Source organism: Mustela erminea, chromosome 6, assembly GCF_009829155.1.
Source record: "Mustela erminea isolate mMusErm1 chromosome 6, mMusErm1.Pri, whole genome shotgun sequence".
In the NCBI taxonomy this organism is placed as follows: domain Eukaryota; kingdom Metazoa; phylum Chordata; class Mammalia; order Carnivora; family Mustelidae; genus Mustela; species Mustela erminea.
The window spans coordinates 76169194-76187961 of NC_045619.1; the positions used below are offsets into that span (position 1 = coordinate 76169194).

Genomic DNA, 18768 nt, shown 5'->3' on the forward strand with positions numbered 1-18768 from the left:
TCAGTGCTTTGAATTAAATTTTTTGCAAACAGACAAAGGATAGTCCAACTACAGAAAATCACAAGCCTGAGAGAATAGCAAAGGTGATTCTGAAATGTAAAACAAAATTTAAAACAAAACTAATCAATTTTGGGTTTACGTAGAGAGTTTCTAATTGGGATATCTAGCCCTGGGACCTGGGATTGCCCTACAGGGAGCTGCAAAGGGGGTTATTTTTGAGGGTACGAATTGACTAGTGTGCATGATCTCTGGCATTTGTCTTGAGAGACAAGCTTGTTTTCAGGTGCATGAATTTCCCTCTTTCTGTTCCTAAAATATGATGATCTTCAGTGATCAGTAACAGTTTGGAGAATCTTTATGAAGCCAGAAATTCCTCTTAGTTCAAAGAAGCCACTAACAGAGAAAGGGAGCTCTCTCCTGCCTGGACTGTCCTATTTTCACCCCTTGAGAAGCCCTCAGTGTGCTGACCTCTGCAGGAAATGTGTCCCAGCCACGCCTGCAGCACGGAGAGCCATTGTCGCTTCTGACCCTTCTAATTGCCTGTGTATGAGTAAACAGTTTTCACGTGATAGAAACTACTGTTTACACAGTCCATGACTGATGAACTACAAAACATTCTCCAAAGGGTGTCAGTGCAGGGCATAAGTATTACCATATTCTTATATTTTAATTTGGCAATTCCCAATTCTGATTTAGCCAGGAGGCAACACTGAAGAGTCAAACACCTGCACTGAAGTGACCTTCATTGGGCATACTGAGTATGTTAGTAATCTCTGCGTGTGGGTTTCAAAACAGTCTAGATAAGGAAAAAGGAAAACTAAAGTTAAATTACTACATAATTCAAGTTGAATTATTTTATCAAGTTGATATACCAACAAGGATAATTCAAGTAACAGTTAAAACAGTGATGAAATCAACATTTCAATAGAGTAAAGCCACTTAAATCACAATAAGCACTACATATAAATCAAACAAAACTGCTAACAAAAAGATCACATCAGAAGTATCAAGGTATACAGACCCTTTAATACCACAAAATTTAGGGGCACTGACCCCCACCCAGTTGAAATATCTGTTTGATACAACCTTTGACACCCCCAAAAGCTCAATTACTAATAGTCTACTGGGTTTTGGGTTGTTTTTTTTTTTTTAAGATTTTACTTATTTATTTGAGAGAGAGAGGGAGAGAGAACTCCCACAAAGCAGAGGAAATAGCAGACAGAGGGAGAGGGAGAAGCAGTCGCCCCATTAAGCAAGGAGCCTGATGTGGGGCTTGAACCAAGGACCCTGGGATCATGACCTGGGCTGAAAGCAGACACTTAAGACTGAGCCACCCAGGTGCCCCACTAACAGCCTATTGGTGATCAGAAGCCTCACTGAAAACAAAAACAAGTCAATTAACATAATCCACTTTACACATATTACATACTGTATTCTCATACTAAAGGAAGCTAGAGAAAACACACTGTTAAGAAAATCATAAGGAAGAGAAAATATATTTATAGTGCTGTATTTATTAAAAAAGAAAATCCATATACAAGTAAGTGGACCCATGCATTTCAAACCCGTGTTGTTGAAGGGTCAGCTGTGGCTTGAGCTCTAATGCTATCCCGATTGACATTTGCAAGGATAACAGATACTTCTCAAATTTTTCATGTCTCCTGAAAGTTTATCATAGGAACATGTCTTTTTTTTTCCTTTTTCCCACATAATGTTCTTTACTGAGATTTCAAAGACACAGGGATACCCTTGAAGTATCAGCTTCTTCATTTACACAAAATACACCTTGCTGTGAGGTTACCTATGGCAGCTATAAAGACTGACTGCAGTCTGGATGCAGCCCAGGCCAGGAATTTGCTGGGCAAGTTATCCAAGAGCCCTTTCCAGAAATGGGTATGAAATTAGTCACTTTTCTGATTGTTCTAGCAAAGATGTACAGAGTTCTAGCAAAGATGTACAGAGTAAATTAGATCATAGTAGTTACAAATACATAGTTTGGAGTCCTAGAGATCTGGGACTGAATCTTAGTTTTGCTCATTAGCAGCTGTGCAATCGTTTTTTTCTTCTTAAGAGTAATTCAAAAACGTTTATTTTTTTAATTGAGGTATAACTGACATAGTATTACATTACGTTTTAGATGTACCACGTAATGATTTGATATTTCTAATTACTGTGAGGTGATCACCACAATAAGTCTAATTAACATCCATCATCACATACAGTTACTTTTTTTTTTTCTTGTGATGAGAACTTTCAAGATCAGGAACGTCTTAATGTCTGTAAGGCAGAGACTGTTAAAGTCTACAAATATTTAAAAAACCCGATTATTCTCTGTATTAGCTGAACTGAAAATGAAAAGCAGAATTCCAGATAGCCATATTTAGCAGAATCTTTTCAATCTCTTGCTTTTGACAGGAGAATTTTTTATGGTGTAGTGCAATCTTTATTGACAGAGCCTCTACTGTTTGTCACTCTTTTGTAGTTCCACTAGGGCTGACCTCCCCCAATCCTGCCTTCCGGGGTAGGGATATGGCCCAAGACACATCAGTCAGGAGTACCACATCTCTCCCCAGAAAAGGGATGGGAATCTGGTATTGGCCAGTGCCCCTTGTCAGATCAGTACTAGTTTTAGGATTAAGATTTGTTGCTCTAACTATTGGGGGAAGAGTAGTTGTCCTCTTCAGGTATTCTTTCTGAGATTATGTAAAGAAAGGACAACCTAGAAATGGAAAAATAAGAGTTCTAGAGAATCAAGATAGTAAAGGTCTGTTCACTTAAATACAGGATAAAAAATTTATTTTTGTTTTTCCTTGGGTTAGCTTTCTGTCACATGAAATAGCCAAGGTTATTGTATCTTATACTGCCGGTCATTTTTCTCCAGTATTTTCCTCCAAATAGTTCCCTCTATTCTACATTAGTAAGTCTTGTCATTGTCCTCAAAAATTAAAAAAAAAAAAATTAAAAGGAAGAATTGAAAATAGAAGCTCAAACAGACATTTTGTACACTGAGGTTGACCACAACATTACTCACAATAATTAAAAGAATATTATTCAGCCATAAAAAAGGAATGAAGTTCTAAGGGCACTGGGCTGGCTCAGTCAGTACACCATGTGACTCTTGATCTTGGTGTCATGAATTAAGGCCTCATGTTGGGAGTAGAGCTCACTTAAAAAAAAAAAGAACGAAAAGGCAATGAAGTTTTGACACTTGCTACAATAAGGATGAACCTTGAAAATCTAATACTAAGTCAAATCAGCCAGATAGAAGGACAAATACTGTATGATTCCAATTATATGTATAGCTAGAATATGTAAATTCATAAAAAGAGAAAATAAATGAGACATCTCAGGGGCTGACAGGAAGGAGTGATGGGGAGTCATTGCTTTATGGGTACATAATTTCTTTTTGGGGTGAAGAAAAGTTCTGGAAATAGATGGTGGTAATGGTTGTATGATACTGTAAGCATAATTAATGCCACTGAACTGTACATTTAAAACCGTAAAAATGCAAATTTTGTGACATGTATTTTCCAATTGAAAAAGGTAATAAAAGAAGAAAAAGTAGAAAAACTATAAACCAAAACTTTACAAGTTTCTTAGCAAATCATCATCTATACTGCTTTACCAAAAAAGCCCAAAGCACTGTTAGGAGGTAAAACATGCACATCCACATCCTTTTTATAAAAACATAAGACATATAAACTATTTTACATATGTGGAAGAACAAATAAAACCAAACTGTGTTATTCCTTTTCATTTCTCCACTAAAGTTACAATAATTCTATTTTTCTTGAATTCTTTTAAGCTCCAAGACTACCTGTATTAAATATAGGTTATCAAGTAAATAGCAAAAACAAAAGAAAATGAACAAATGTTGTTGAATAACTTTCACTTTTCTTCTGATCACATTAATAATGTACACTCTTACACAAAAATAAATGATATTTGTACAAAATATCCTACAATTTGAATGTCAGAAAACCTAAAACATTCTTGAAGAGAAAATTACTAAATTCACTAAAAGGAATACCTTTACCAAATGCAAATTTAAGGATCTATTTATTAATTATTTACTTTTACTCATTTATTAATTGTCAGGAAAATATATGGGAAGCTAGATTGCTCATTTAGCAAGTTAAAAGGCCTTCAACTTTTTCCTGATTCTACATAGATGCTAATTATGAAAAACAAGTTTTTTTGACTATGTTAAGATGTTGCAGGAAATCTAAGGACTGTTACTTCTAAAACCATTCTTCACAATGAAACTGGACTTTTTTTTATACCATACTAAAAAATAAATTCAAATTGGAAAAAATAATCTAAATGTGAGACAAGAATCCATCAAAATTCTAGAACACATGCAGCAACCTCTTTGACCTCACCTGCAGCAAGTTCTTGTTAGACATGTCTCCAGAGGCAAGGCAAACAAAAGCAAAAGTGAACTGCTGGGACTTCATCAGGATAAAAAGCTTTTGCACAGCTAAGTAAATAGTCAACAAAACTAAAAGACAACCTACAGAATTGGAGAAGATATTAGCAAAGGACATATCTGATAAAGGGCTACTATCCAAAATCTATAAAGACTTACCAAACCTAACACCCAAAACCAAAAAATCCAGTCAAGAAATGGGCAGAAGACATAAACAGCAAAGAAGACATACAAATGGCCAAAAGACACATGAAAAAATGCTCAACATCACTCAGCATCAGGGAAATACAAATCAAAACCACAATGAGATACCATCACACCCTGCTCAGAATGGCTAAAATTAACAACTCAGGAAACAACAGATGTTGGTGAGGATATGGAGATAGGGGAACCCTCTTACAGTGGTGGTGAGAAAGCAAACTGGTGCAACCACTCTAGAAGACAGTATGGAGGTTCCTCAAAAAGTTAAAAATAGAACTACCTCATGACTCGGCAATTGCATCACTAGGCATTTATCTAAAGGATACAAAAACAGTGATTTGAAAGGGCACATGCACCCTATTGTTTAAGGCAGCATTGTTCACAATGGTCAAAACATGGAACAAGCCCAGATGTCCATAAACAGATCAAAGGATAAAGATGAAGTGTGTATATATATATATATGTGTGTGTGTGTATATACACACACAATGGAATATTAGTCATCAAAAAGAGTGAAATCTAGCATTGGCAATGATATGGATAGACCTAGACAGTAATATGGTAAGCAAAATAAGTCAGTCAGAGAAAGACAAATATATGATTTCATTCATATGTGGAATTTAAGAAATAAAACAAGATGAACATGGAGGGAGGGAAGGAAAACTAAAACAAGATAAAAACAGAGAGCGAGACAAACCATAAGAGACTCTTATATGGGAAACCAGCTGAGGGTCACTGGAGGGGAAGGGAGATGGAGGAATGGACTAATTGGGTGATGGACATTAAGAAAGGCACTTGACATAATGAGCACTGGATATTATATGCAACTGATCTATCACTAAATTCTACCCCTGAAACTATTAATACACTATAGGTTAACTGAATTGAATTAAAAAAAAATTTTTTTTTTAAATATACTGTTTGACGAGCTCAAAAAAAAAAAAAAAAAACCAAAAACCCCAAAACATATTTTTAAAGGTTTTATTTATTTGACACAGAAAGAGAGCGCACAGGCAGGCAGAGAGGCAGGCTGAGAGAGAGGGGAAGCAGGCTCCTCAATGAGCAGAGAGCCCGATGTGGGGCTTGATCCCGGGACCCTAGGATCATGACCCGAGCTGAAGGCAGAGGCTTTAACCCACTAAGCCACTCAGGCAGCCCCCAAAAAAACTTTTTTAAAAGGAAGAATTTATTATCATCCTACATATTAGGGAACATGATATATGACATATGAATCAACAGGTCAGCTATCTTATATACATATGGATAAGTTATTTTTTTTTAAAGATTTTATTTATTTATTTGGCAGAAAGAGATCACAAGTAGGCAGAGAAGCAGGCAGAGAGAGAGAGAGAAGGAAGCAGGTTCCCCACTGAGTAGAGAGCCCGATGTAGGGGCTTGATCCCAGGACCCTGGGAACACGACTGAACTGAAGGCAGAGGCTTTAACCCACTGAGTCACCCAGGCGCCCTACATATGGATAAGTTATAATGCATTTATAATGTTGACCTAAAATAAGTCAGAAAGTAGTAAGAGGAACTGAAAGAATGTATTTTAATTAAATCTCTTAATCTCTGTCACTTATCTTTTATCACTGAATGTCCTTCTTTTATCACACAAAAAAAGTAGCCATAGTAAGCTACCTCAATGACTGCAGTAACTTATAGCAGCTGAATATATACATATAATGACAATATATTCATACTTTTTCATCTATCTTTAAAAATATTAAATATAAGAATCATGGGTCAGAAATTGGTAATTTTTTATGGCTTAATCACTTTTATATGGATTATTGTGGTTTTAGCTATTTCAAAAGCCATATAAATATCTAATAAAACTAGTCTTCTATGTCACTTCTCACCCAGTTCTATGGTCATTGCCACTTTAATTTGGTGCTTATTTCTCTTTGTCTATATATTGATGCCTTTTGATAAAAAGCTTTCAGCTATTCCTATTAATTACCACCCTTTAAAGATAGGGATGTCCCTTCCCACCACCCACACAAGCACCCTGCTAGTCCTCCCAAAACTGTTATACTTGTAATTTCAGTTACACCGCTAGTCAATGTTTCCAATACTTCAAACATGTCAAAGCTGTTGGCAGCTGAGCCTTATATTGCATTATGATGATTACCATCCCCTTCCTGCATATTCACCCCACCCACAGGAGAATGATTGCCTTTTGTTTTTTTGTTCACTTACTTTCCTATGTTCCTGTTACTAATTCAACCTCAAATTCTTTGTCAGTCATCTAAAAGCATAACATTCACTCATCAAGAATTTCATTACTTTAATCTTTCTCAAGACTGACTCTTCATGGACATTGTTTTACTTAATCTGGAGACTTCAGTGCTTTCCTTTAAAAAGCAGATAACTGGGGCGCCTGGGTGGCTCAGTGGGTTGAGCCACTGCCTTCGGCTCAGGTCATGATCTCAGGGTCCTGGGATCGAGTCCCGCATCGGGCTCTCTGCTCAGCAGGGAGCCTGCTTCCTCCTCTCTCTCTGCCTGCCTCTCTGCCTACTTGTGATCTCTCTCTGTCAAATAAATAAATAAAATCTTAAAAAAAAATGGTTAAAAAGCAGATAACTTAACACAATAAACCAACTACACCCAACAGATATGTACGAAACAACTTATCCAACACAGAATACACATTCTTTTCATGTGCAACACAGGACATTTTCCAGGACAGACCATATGACAGGCTACAGATTATGTCTCAATAGATTTAAAAATAGGTACCATACAGGGTAACTTCTTTGACCTCAACAGGATGAAGTTAAAAATCAGTAACAGAAATAAAACTGGAAAATTCACAAATCTGTAGAAATGAGACAATACACTCTTAAACAACCAAGAGATCAATGAAGAAACCACAGGGGAAATTAGAAAATACTTAAAGACAAAAAAGAAGATAAAATATATATACCAAAACTTATGGGACACAGTGAAAGCAGTGTTAAGAAGGAAATTAATAGCTATAAATTCTTTCAGTAATAAACAAGATTCAAAGTCAACAGTCTAAATTTACAACTTAAGGAACTAGAGAAAGAACTAAATCCAAAGCTAGCAGAGGGAGTGAAATAAGATTAGAACAGAAAGAAACAAAGTGGATAAGAGAAAAACCAATAAAATGAAAAGTTAGTTCTTTGAAATGATCACCAAAATTGCCTAACCTTTAGCTAGGTAGACTAAGAAAAAGAGAAGACAAGACTCAAATTAACTAAAATCAGAAACAAAAGTGGGGACATTACTACCAACATCACAGAAGTAAAAAGGATTTGAAGAGTCCTATGAACAGTTCTATGCCAACAAATTGGATAACTCAGATGAAATAAATAAGTTTGCAGAAACACAAAACCTATCAAGACTAAATAACAAAGAAATAGAATATATGAATAGACTTGTAACTAGCAAGATGATTGTATCAGTAATTAAAAAACAAACAAACCAACCTCTTGACAAAGACAAGCCCTAGACCCAGTGGCTTCACTGTGAATTTTACCAAAATTTAAGAAACCATTATCAATCCATCTCCAAGTTCACCATAAATTGAAAAGGAAGGACTAGGGGCACCTGGGTGGATCAGTGGGTTAAAGCCTCTGCCTTCAGCTCAGGTCATGATCCCAGGGTCCTGGGATCGAGCCCCGTGTCCGGCTTTCTGCTCGGCGGGGAGCCTGCTTCCTCCTCTCTCTCTGCCTGCCTGTCTGCCTACTTGTGATCTCTGTCTGTCAAATAAATAAATTAAAATCTTTAAAAAAAAAAAAGAAAAGAAAAGAAAAGGAAGGACTATTTTCTAACTCCTCTTGTAAGACCAGCATTACATATACTAATGCTAGACAAAAACTGTAAGAGACTAATATTCTTCATGAACACAGATGTAAAAACCCTCAAAAAAACACTAGCAAACCCAAACCAGCAGCATAGTATAAGGATTATATCCCACAAACAAGATTTATTATTGAAAGGTAAGAATGGCTCAATATAAGAAAATCAATGTAATATGACATAAGAACAAAATGAAAAGAAAAAAAAAAACACATGATCATCTCAATTTACAAAGAAAAAGCATTTGAGAAAATTCGCCACCCTTTCATGATAAAAATACTCAAAAAATTAGAAGGACATTATCTTAAGATAATAAAATCCATATAAGAAAAACCTAAAGTGAATGCCATACTCCAGAGAAAAGACCAAAAGTTTTTCCTATAATATAAGGAACAAGGCAAGGATGCCTGCTTTTCTGCTTCTATTCAATATTCTAGTCAGAGCAACTGGAAAAGAAAGAAAAGGCATCCAAATTGGAAAGGAAGAGGTAAAATGATATCTCTTCAGAGATGACATGGTCTTTTACGTAGAAAACACGACAAATTTCCCCAAAATTATTTTAGAACAAATGAATTCAGCTGAACAGAATATAAAGTTAATAAACACATAAAAACACGGTGTGCATTTCTCCACACTGACAACAAACAATACAAAAGGGAAATTACAATAGTAATTCCACGTACAACAACATCAAAAAGAATAAAATACCTAGGAATTAACTTACCCAAAGACTTGTACATGGAAACTACATTTTTTTTCTGAAAGAAATTAAAGAAGACATACATGCTTGGAAACACATCCCAAGTTCATGGACTGGAAGACTTAATATTGTTAAGATGTCAATACTACCCAAAGTGATCTACAGATTCAGTGAAATCCTTATCAAATCCCAATGAAGTATTTTGCAGAAATAGAAACTCATCCTAAAATTCATATGAAACTCTGACAGTCTTTTCAAGAGTTTTTTCAACAAATGCTACTGGAAAAACTGTAAAAGAATGAAACTGAATTCTTAATACCATATGAAAAAATTAATTCAAAAAGGATCAAAGACCTAAATGTAAGACCTAAAACTATAAAATGCTTAGAAGGAAAGAGGGTAAAAGCTTCATGACACTGGATCTGGCAATAATTTCTTAGATATGACACCAAAGGCACAAGCAACAAAAGAGAAAGTAAATAAACTGGACTCCATGAAAATTTAAAAATTTTGTGTGTCAAAACTATATTAACAAAGGAAAAAAACCCACGGAGTGCAAGAAAATATTTGCAAATCATACATCTGGTAAGAGATTAATATTCAGAATATAATGAATACTCTTAAAACTCAGCAACAACAACAAAATAAACAGGTCACATTTAAGTCATATCAATATTTACCAATCTTTCCTAGTAGTACAACGTTTAGTATAAAATAACTTCCCTTTTATTTAAGTTACCCAGATTAATTTTTTTAGTGGCTTTCACCCAACTGTTGGGATATCCTGTGTAGTCCTTCATGAAAAGGACAGATTCCAAAATAAATATGAAGCCTACTGTTTCATCTGGGCATAGATTTGGTGAACTTCTTTATTCGCTTGATTAAATACTTACAATACTGAAGTGTAGGCTGTCTGGAATTTATCGAAGAGAATGCAAATAATGTTCAGAACATTAAAACAGCAAGAAAGAAAATGTCCCTTAAAGCATGATAAATATTTCCTCTATTATTAAAATATGTAAATAACAGGAATCCTTTCTACTCAAATACTTCCTTTTAGTATTTAACATTTCATAATTTTAAATTTTATATCTTATGAAAGAGTAACTGATAACTACTCTGATTAATATTCCTTTAGTCAATTTTTAAGAACATCCTCCATATAAGACTCAGGTTTAGAGGCTCGAGATTCACAGGCGTATGTTCTAACCAGGGCTCTGAGGTATTCTGAAAATCCAAACATGTTTACAAGGTTCTGAGGTTTACAGAAACAGGAGCAGAAACATGAACTGCACGGTCAGCACCCTATCATGAATAAGACATGTAACACTGTTCTAGAAACTGCTTTCAGTATTTTGGCATATGTCTCAGTGGTTTTTAACAGTCAAGTCATTACTTCAATAGATAATAAAACTACCTATACAGTCTTATAAACTGAATATAGCTCTAACTGGAAATGTGAAGATTTTCTAGAGGTTTCATGTATAGAGAAAAATCTCTTCCTGATGTTATCTAATAGAGAAAAGCTGCTTGGCTGACACAGCGATCTAGGTGTCATTACATAATTAATAGCACCTGCAGAACCAAAGCTTTTAGTTTGTTCACACATAAATGGAACAGTAACAGACTCTGCATTAAGCATTTTAAACAGGTAAGAGTCTTCTCAGCCAAAGCCTTTAGTTCATGTATCACAATATAACAGCCTGGTGAGTGCTATAATAATGTTTCCCTCCCACTGTCTTTATAAAATATTCCACTACATTTTCTGCATTTTATATAATTTTTAAAATCCTGAATTTCACAAGTTTATTGCTACATTTGATCCCTAATCCCAAAACACTTGAAGAGTTTCAGGTTTTCATGTAGCTATAGGAGAATAATCAAATGCAAAGTAAACTAATAGGAAATTAATGAGTCATATGAATAAAAATGTTTCCTGAAAAGAGCATAAACATATTAATCAAAGCATACCCCTGGCTTCCCCTTATGTCATTTAAAATATAAACCTATATATATATATCAGTACAAGTTAGTTCAGAATTTCACACTCTATTGAAGTTAATAAAATGTTTAATACTTCAAATAGCATTTTCATTATGGGTAGCCTACATTTAGCTAGAATTTCTCTTTTTTAAAACAATAAAATACCAAACAAAGAAACATTTCATTTGCTATCATTACCCTAAAAACTGTTTTTTAAAATCAAAAAATGTTTATGCAGTGCTACAGTAACTTGGCTAAATCTGGTCTAGTGCATATTCAAACATTTTAAGGGACAATTAGAAAAGCTAAGGATATTTTTTGATTAATTTGAAAAATTTACTAAGCTTCACTATGTTCAAAGCACTATCCTAGATACATAAAATGTGATTGCTTTATTTCAACATATATTGAGCTTCTATGGAAGTGTGGAATACAGAGATAAGCAGTACATACCCTTGAAGTTCCTGAAACACAAATAGTTAAATGAATCACCTTTGAGTAAACTGGGCACACAAACATTACATAAAAGTAGAAATTAAATCATATGTGTAAATGTAGGCTTAGTTTCAAATGCATGTGTTGTTGAAAATGAATTAAATTTCTAGTAACAAGAGCCTGGTATGGTAGATATTTGTTATTAATGCCCCTTCATTTGGATTCTTTCTGTATCTCTAAATATATCTCTAAAAGGCAAAAAAGATACCCAAATCTTTTTTCTCTTACAAAAATAAAAAAATGCTAGATATTTCATCTATCAGAAAAAATTTTTAATTTCAGAGCACTAATATTTGGCATGCTTTGACCCAATTTGGGCTTGCTAGATTGGGCAAATAATCTTACTCCTACTAGAGGAGTCTATACAGTAAATCCATGTTACTTCTAACATACAAATTTAGTGGCTTAATTTGAGAGTCTGTCAGTCCTCCATTCAGGCTCCGCTTGCATTATTCTGTGTGAATGGTGGGACCAAGAGTGCTTCTTCTAATCAGTGGGGGATAAATAAAACAGCTAAAATGCTAGGTTTTCTTCTGTACGGATGCAATTTAAAAAATCAAAATTAAAAAAATGGTGAACATACTAAGTGTAGAATTAATTTCTTTAAAAAGCTATTTCAGAGAAACACTTCATTTATGAATTTGACTACATTTTGCCCCCTTAATATTTTTAAATAACTCACAAAAGATGCCCAGTTAAAGTCAGCAGCTTTAATTTTCTACCCTCTCCACCAAAGGAGTGAAAACAATTGGTGCTTTATTTTATTTTATTTATTTATTTGACAGACAGAGATCACAAGTAGGCAGAGAGGCAGGCAGAGACAGAGAGAGAGAGGGGGAAGCAGGCTCCCTGCTGAGGAGAGAGCGGGATGCAGGGTTCAATCCCAGGACCCTGGGATCATGACCCGAGCTGAAGGCAGAGGCTTAACCCACTGAGCCACCCAGGCACCCCAACTGATGTTTTTTTTTAAAGTATGCAAGGATAAAGAACCCTAGACTAAAAGTTTTGAACAATGCAAAGAGGAGAGACAAAGGTGACTTGCTTAAAACAGCAGAACATATGGACGATGCTGGCAAGAAGCAGGATGACTGAGATGGCATAACTCTAGAAGGTTCAGGAATTGGAGGTACCAGCTATTTCAGACAGGGACTAAAAATAAGGAGACTGGTTGAAAACCTCTGCAATAATCAGTAAGAAGCCTTGTCTCCCTCCCAGTGCTCTTACCCGACCCACACCTGGAGAGGAGAGGAGGTTTACTGTCCAGAGACAGTGATAAGCAAGCTGGCAGGTTTGAGGACAGCACGCACAAAGAAGGCCAGATGGAAAGCATGGTCTGAAAATCAAAGTGTCTGGCCTTAAACCTTCTGGGGGAGAACAACAGTCAAGTCTGAGGACAGAAAAAAAAGACTTCGTGGTCTCAAATTGTTTTACTTCCCACTGAGCTTTTCACAGGCAACGAGTGCAGAATAAGAACCACCAAAAAGAAGGAGTTAGGCTAAATAAGAGGACGTGGGACCTGAGACGCAGGGAAGTTAAGCAGAAGAGAAGTAGAGAGCATCCAGATCAGAGGGGAGCAGGAGAACAGAGGCTCCGGCAGGAAGGTGTGCGAGAAAGGGGAGGGGAGGGATGCAGATTCACAAGGACGGATTTCCCGATTCTTCTCATTAAGATTAACTATCAAGACAGGGTTATACAGTTCCACTGAAGAGTGTGTGGAAAAGATGAGTGAGGGGTACGCTGAAGACTGAGCAAATTAAAGGAGGAGGCAATTATTTTCTGTAGAGGAGGAAAAAGTGTTGATACAAATGTATTAGCCCACAGGTCAGGTTCCAGGGCCCAGGGTAAGGTGGAGAAGCACGGAGCCTGTCGCGGGAGCAGCGAGGAGATGACGGGCAGCACAAGGACACGTCATCACAGCATGCGAAGCTGGTGCACTGGAAACAGTACTTCTGTAGCCATGATGATGAAAACCATAAATATCAGTTAATCCACAAACCTGAGATACAATCATAAGGGGGGTTGTGAACAGGGGGCTAGTGGTGGGAAGTTTCTCATCTCCATAATTGAAAGTCAGTGCAGAATTTCAAAAAATCAAAGTCAATGAAAATTATATAAATATTATTTATTTAGGAATACAGACTCAATTACAGAAGGAAATACCTAAAAAGAAGGAAAAGCAATTGCCTTTGGAGAGTAAAACTCAGGTAAGAGGAAGAGCAGGTCAGGGACAACTGCTTTTTGTGATAAACTTTATACTACTTTGACTTCTATATACATAATACTATGATAAAAATTAAAATGAAAAATATCAATAACCTTAAAATAAGTCTGTGACTTTTTTAACCCACTACATGACTGCCTCAACTTCAAGAATATAGTCTATCATTTACTAAAGGAAAAAAAAAATAGAAAAATGGGAAAAAGTGCTTTCCTGCGCTTTATGAGATCAATCTTCATCTGGCAAGCCCTTTGATTCATACTCTACCATTAAAATAACGAGCTAACTGACATTTTTTCTGGTTGCTGAAACATTATACACATGCAACATAAGTTAACAATATAGTCTGAATAATCAAATTAGTACACAAGTTGGCTCTCTAAGGAACATGTGGAAACAAAAACTGCCTTACTATGATTCATGCTGAGAAGCCCTAGTCATTTGAGCTTTTCTGATTTTTAGAAATCATCTGAATTATCGATCAATATATCCACATGAGGAATAATTATGCAAATACAACTTACAAACAACTGATATATAGGAATGATCTTTTGCCCGCTTCATCTCGAAGTCGTTGTCACAAGCACACAAGCAACATCTAAACTTCCTTCTTCCCCAACCCGGGGCAAAAGGAACGTTCTACTATGACCAGAGTTCTCATCACTACAGCTGACTTGCGGGTGCTTTTGCTGTCGCCACTCCATCTCTCCTGAGCCCCTTTGCCTACCAGTAGGGTCTGGCACCTACCTACACCCACACCTGCACCTTGAGAACCCTGAGTCCCCTGAGCATCTGTGCTTTTTGATTCTACTCCCACCTGGGAATTCTGGGGTTGAGGGAAAAACACACTTGGAATCTCGAGTTATAGCTTGGATGTTTTCCTGTACAGCAATGATAAGATTGTTTCACTATTTTCAGACACAATAAAGAAATCTGTGTACCACCTTAACATACAGTTTCTATCAGGAAACGTTTCACAATTTTCAACTGAACTTTAAATTCTTAACAAACAATTAGTAAGCTAGAAGTGAACTCTATAAAGACCAGTGAAAGAAATACTCTCCCACAAAACAAACAGCCAGAATAGGAACACCTACAATTATAAATGCTTGTCCAAATTTCCTTGTTTGCATTTTGTCCTAATTAGGAAAATATTACTAGTTTCAGTCTGTTGTATATAACACTATCTTATTATGATACTGCCATTTCACTGAGGTTAATTAGTAAAGTCCTCATTTTATTACTCATGTAGCTATTCCCTTCTTTACTGAAAAAGCTTCATCTCACTGAACTACAAACAGACCCTGCACGATATAATTTGGCAATCGAGTTCATGCATTTCCTAGAACAGGTGACAGGATAAACCCAAAGGCTATATCAACTTCTTTCTTCCATGCTGGTTTCAGCTCTGAGATTTAATGAAATGAATGGCATACAAGGGTGATTCTGATTTTACTGTGTATTACTCCAATACTTCTCCAACTGTGATGCTTGCCAGTCTACAGAGACTCAGGCTAAGAGGGAAGAAAAGGGATTTTTTTTTTCTTTCTCCATTTTTTTAATCAGTTTACTAAGGATTTGGAAAAGTCAGGCACTTCAGATAAAGGTAAAGCCCAATATGACTACATTTCTTTTCCTGACTATTGAAGATGAACAAATGATCCAATGCTTAAAATAACCCCACAAATACTTAATTTCCCATCTTGCAAAATTTCAGCAAAGCCTTATGATAAAAAACCAGCAATGTGCAAATAATCATTAATGACATCATCTGGTTCTGAAGTAGGGAAACTAGAACTAGCATTTGTCTGCATTTCCAATACAACCAGTATTTTCTGAGCACCCACTGTGTGCTGGGCACACTTCAGAAGGAACAAGGCAGATGAGGGCTCTCCTCTCATAGAACTTAATGAACAAATAAAACAGGATAATTTTAGGCAGCCATAAATACTATGAAGAAAAGAAATGCAGTGATATGAATGAAAGGATGTGGCTCTTTTCAAATAGGATCAAGTCGTATCTGAGGTGGTGACATTTAGACACAGCGACAAGGAACCAGTCACAGGGAAGATCTAGAGGAATATCTTTCCAGCCAGAAATAAAAGCAACCACAAAGTTGGAGATTCTGAGAAACAGATGAAAGAAAAGAAAAAAACAAAAACAAAAACAAAAAAATCCTGGTGTGGCTAAGATCTACTGAGTGGTGGGGAGAGGGGGCAGGAGAAGAGGATAGTGGACCAAAGAGGGGCCAGATGGGCAGAGTCTATGGACCATGGCAAAGAGCCAGGTTGACTTGAAGGGTGGTGGAAAGCTACTAGAAGGTTTTCGGTAATGGAGAGTTAAGATCTTTATGTTTTTCAAATGCCGTTCTGAGCGCTCTGTGGCAACTGGCTCATGGAGGGTAAACATGGCAACAGGAAGACCAGTGAGGAGACTGGCTACTGCAATAACTGAGCAAGAGGCAATGATAGCTAGGATGGCCGGTAGTAGGGAAGATAAAGATAAGGAGAAGGAAATAGGACAGAGCTGAAGTTCTCAGACTTTCTTGCCTCATGAAGCCCTTTGTGTCCCAGTAATTTTTTTTCACCCCTAAGCCAAAAGAAATACCTAATGGTTCAGCTTCTTAAGGTACAGACTACCTAATAGTAGTAGTCTGAACATATCAGGGTTTCCCTTACAAATTTAAGATAGCTCATATCTCTACCTGTGAGAAGTGTCTCATACCTGTTACAGTTTGGGAATCATGGTTTTGGAGCTTACTTACTAGAGAATGGGACATGGGGAGTAAGAATAAAGTAAATCATCCAAAGATGATTCCTATACTTTGGAACAAGCTGGACAGGTGGCAGTGCCACTCATGAGATGGGTAAGAATGCTGGAAACCACAACCACCCCAAGAGGCAGGTTATACCCCACTGGCAAATAAGGAAGCTGAGATTCAGAGTGGCTACAAGTCACTGAAGGCAGCACAACTGGTCAGGAAGCAACAAAATCTGACACCAGGCCTGTCTGATGCCATGTATAGTAATAATGTAATAAATAATATGCTGCTATGAGTTAGTCACATCAGAGTACCTTAAATGTGGTTTAATCCTAACCACATTACTAAATAGATCTGATTCCAAAGTCAACTGCCACACATTCTCCTCTTAGCTGATAAAAGTGATAGTAAGGTGTTGAAAAATGGCAGTCTCATCCATTTAGCCTCAAAAAAGAAATACATACATATATGTATATGTATGTATATATATGTATATGTGCGTGTGTGTGTATATATATATATATATGAAATAAAGGTCTTAGAGGTAGAAAAAAAATGAAACTGAACATTTTACAAATGTCCACAGCTGCTTTGTAATGACTGCACTATACTTCCATTTCCAAAGCCAGACCAATCTAATTGTCTGCCCTCATCTTGACCCAGCCCTGAACAGGATATATATGGGGAGAGTTCTAAGTAGAATATTTCTTAGGGCAGGCGGGACAACTTCAAAAGCCCTGAAGGAGCTCAACCACAGGGAGGAGTAGGGAATGTGGGGAACAAGAGAGGATACATACACTCTAAGAGGCAATACGGTCCCCTTGAAATCTGGACTATAATGTAAAAACGGAACAAATGCGAAGATTCTGCACTTTCTGAAGAAAACATGCCTAGGGGCTAAATTTAGTCCTTGCAAATAGTCTTAGATACATGATTAAATTTCTCAAACATATTAGTGATAAGTGGCTAAGGAGAGGGCCTTAAGGAAGTTGAAGAAGATTATTAGAAGAATCCAGGAGGAGGCTCTTAATTCTGTGCAGGAAACTGAAGTTAAAACTGCCCAGTTCAATCTACTTTATACATTTTGTATTTTCTGGGACTATGTGTTTTTCTGGAAGTGAAAATAGGTGCACCTTATATTTAGTTCTGTACATTTTAATCTTCCAAGTTCAAAATAATCTTATCAAAATAAATGAAGATGTTCCAGCAAGAGACACTGTTCATTTTTCTCCCTGCCATGAATGACATGTCATTAGACTATTTGTCTCTGCACTGAGCAGCTTAATAGCATTTGAAATCCTGCAATTCTATCAGTCACAGGAAGCATAATCACAAACTTGGATAGAAGTCACTAACTTAGCTCTTCAGTTGCCCTGAGGAAGAAGGAACCAAGAGATCGGACTAGCAGAAATAGCATGGATCTTCAGTGTTGAAACTCAAACTAAACCCTCAAAGAGCTTCTGTCCAGCATTATAAATTATTAGAAAGGCTGTTATAGTTTGTCACTAATTCTAAAGGTCAGGACTTATTTGAGAGTAGTTTTGAAAGATCCTGTTCTCAAATCTTGATGCTGTAGCTTGTGTTTTCCTAAGGCTGTAATTGCAAAATAGTTAAGATGACACTCACATAGTCAGACCAAGACAGTTCCAATTAGAACATCAAGGCTATGACCTGGACTATAATCAAAATGAAAGCAAAACAAAACAGTAATATGGAAAATCTAGCTGGCTCTTCCTGGGAACTACTTCAAGGAAAGCAATTTTACTATGCTCCATGCAATGCTCCTGGGGTGGGGTGGGGGATAAATCTTCAGTTAGAGTAAGGCACAATAATTTATGACAAATATCTACTCAGAGGGCTATAGACGATCACATAAATTAGCCCGGGGATGCAGGGTGATGGCATGTGACCTGAGTTTGGAGGTCTTTTAGGGTAAGGTGGCTATTTTGGCTTGGGAGAATGGTGTATTTGAAGGCACTGAGGCCTGGATTAGTTTTAATCATTGGCAGAAGTACAGGATGTTCCAAATAGCATGAGGCAGAGCGTGTGGGAAGTGGCTGGACATAGGGCAGTGCAAATGGACCAAAGTCAGGACACGAGGGGATCTAGATGTTGAGCTCTGCTGAGAGCTGCAGGAACCAATAATGACTTTAA

General features: G+C 36.6%; 1 protein-coding gene and 1 long non-coding RNA gene across 3 annotated transcripts in view; both read right to left on the reverse strand.

Annotated features, from left to right (window-relative positions):
- SLC2A13 (solute carrier family 2 member 13) overlaps nucleotides 1–18768 on the reverse strand; it is a 363699-nt gene that overhangs the window by 171114 nt on the left and 173817 nt on the right. The gene's annotated exons all lie outside the window — the stretch shown is intronic.
- On the reverse strand, nucleotides 1496–18152 carry LOC116593494. Its single transcript, XR_004286912.1, has 3 exons — nucleotides 18140–18152; nucleotides 8420–8425; nucleotides 1496–1943 (listed from the first exon to the last, which is right to left on the reverse strand). It is a non-coding gene; the product is annotated as an uncharacterized LOC116593494 (long non-coding RNA).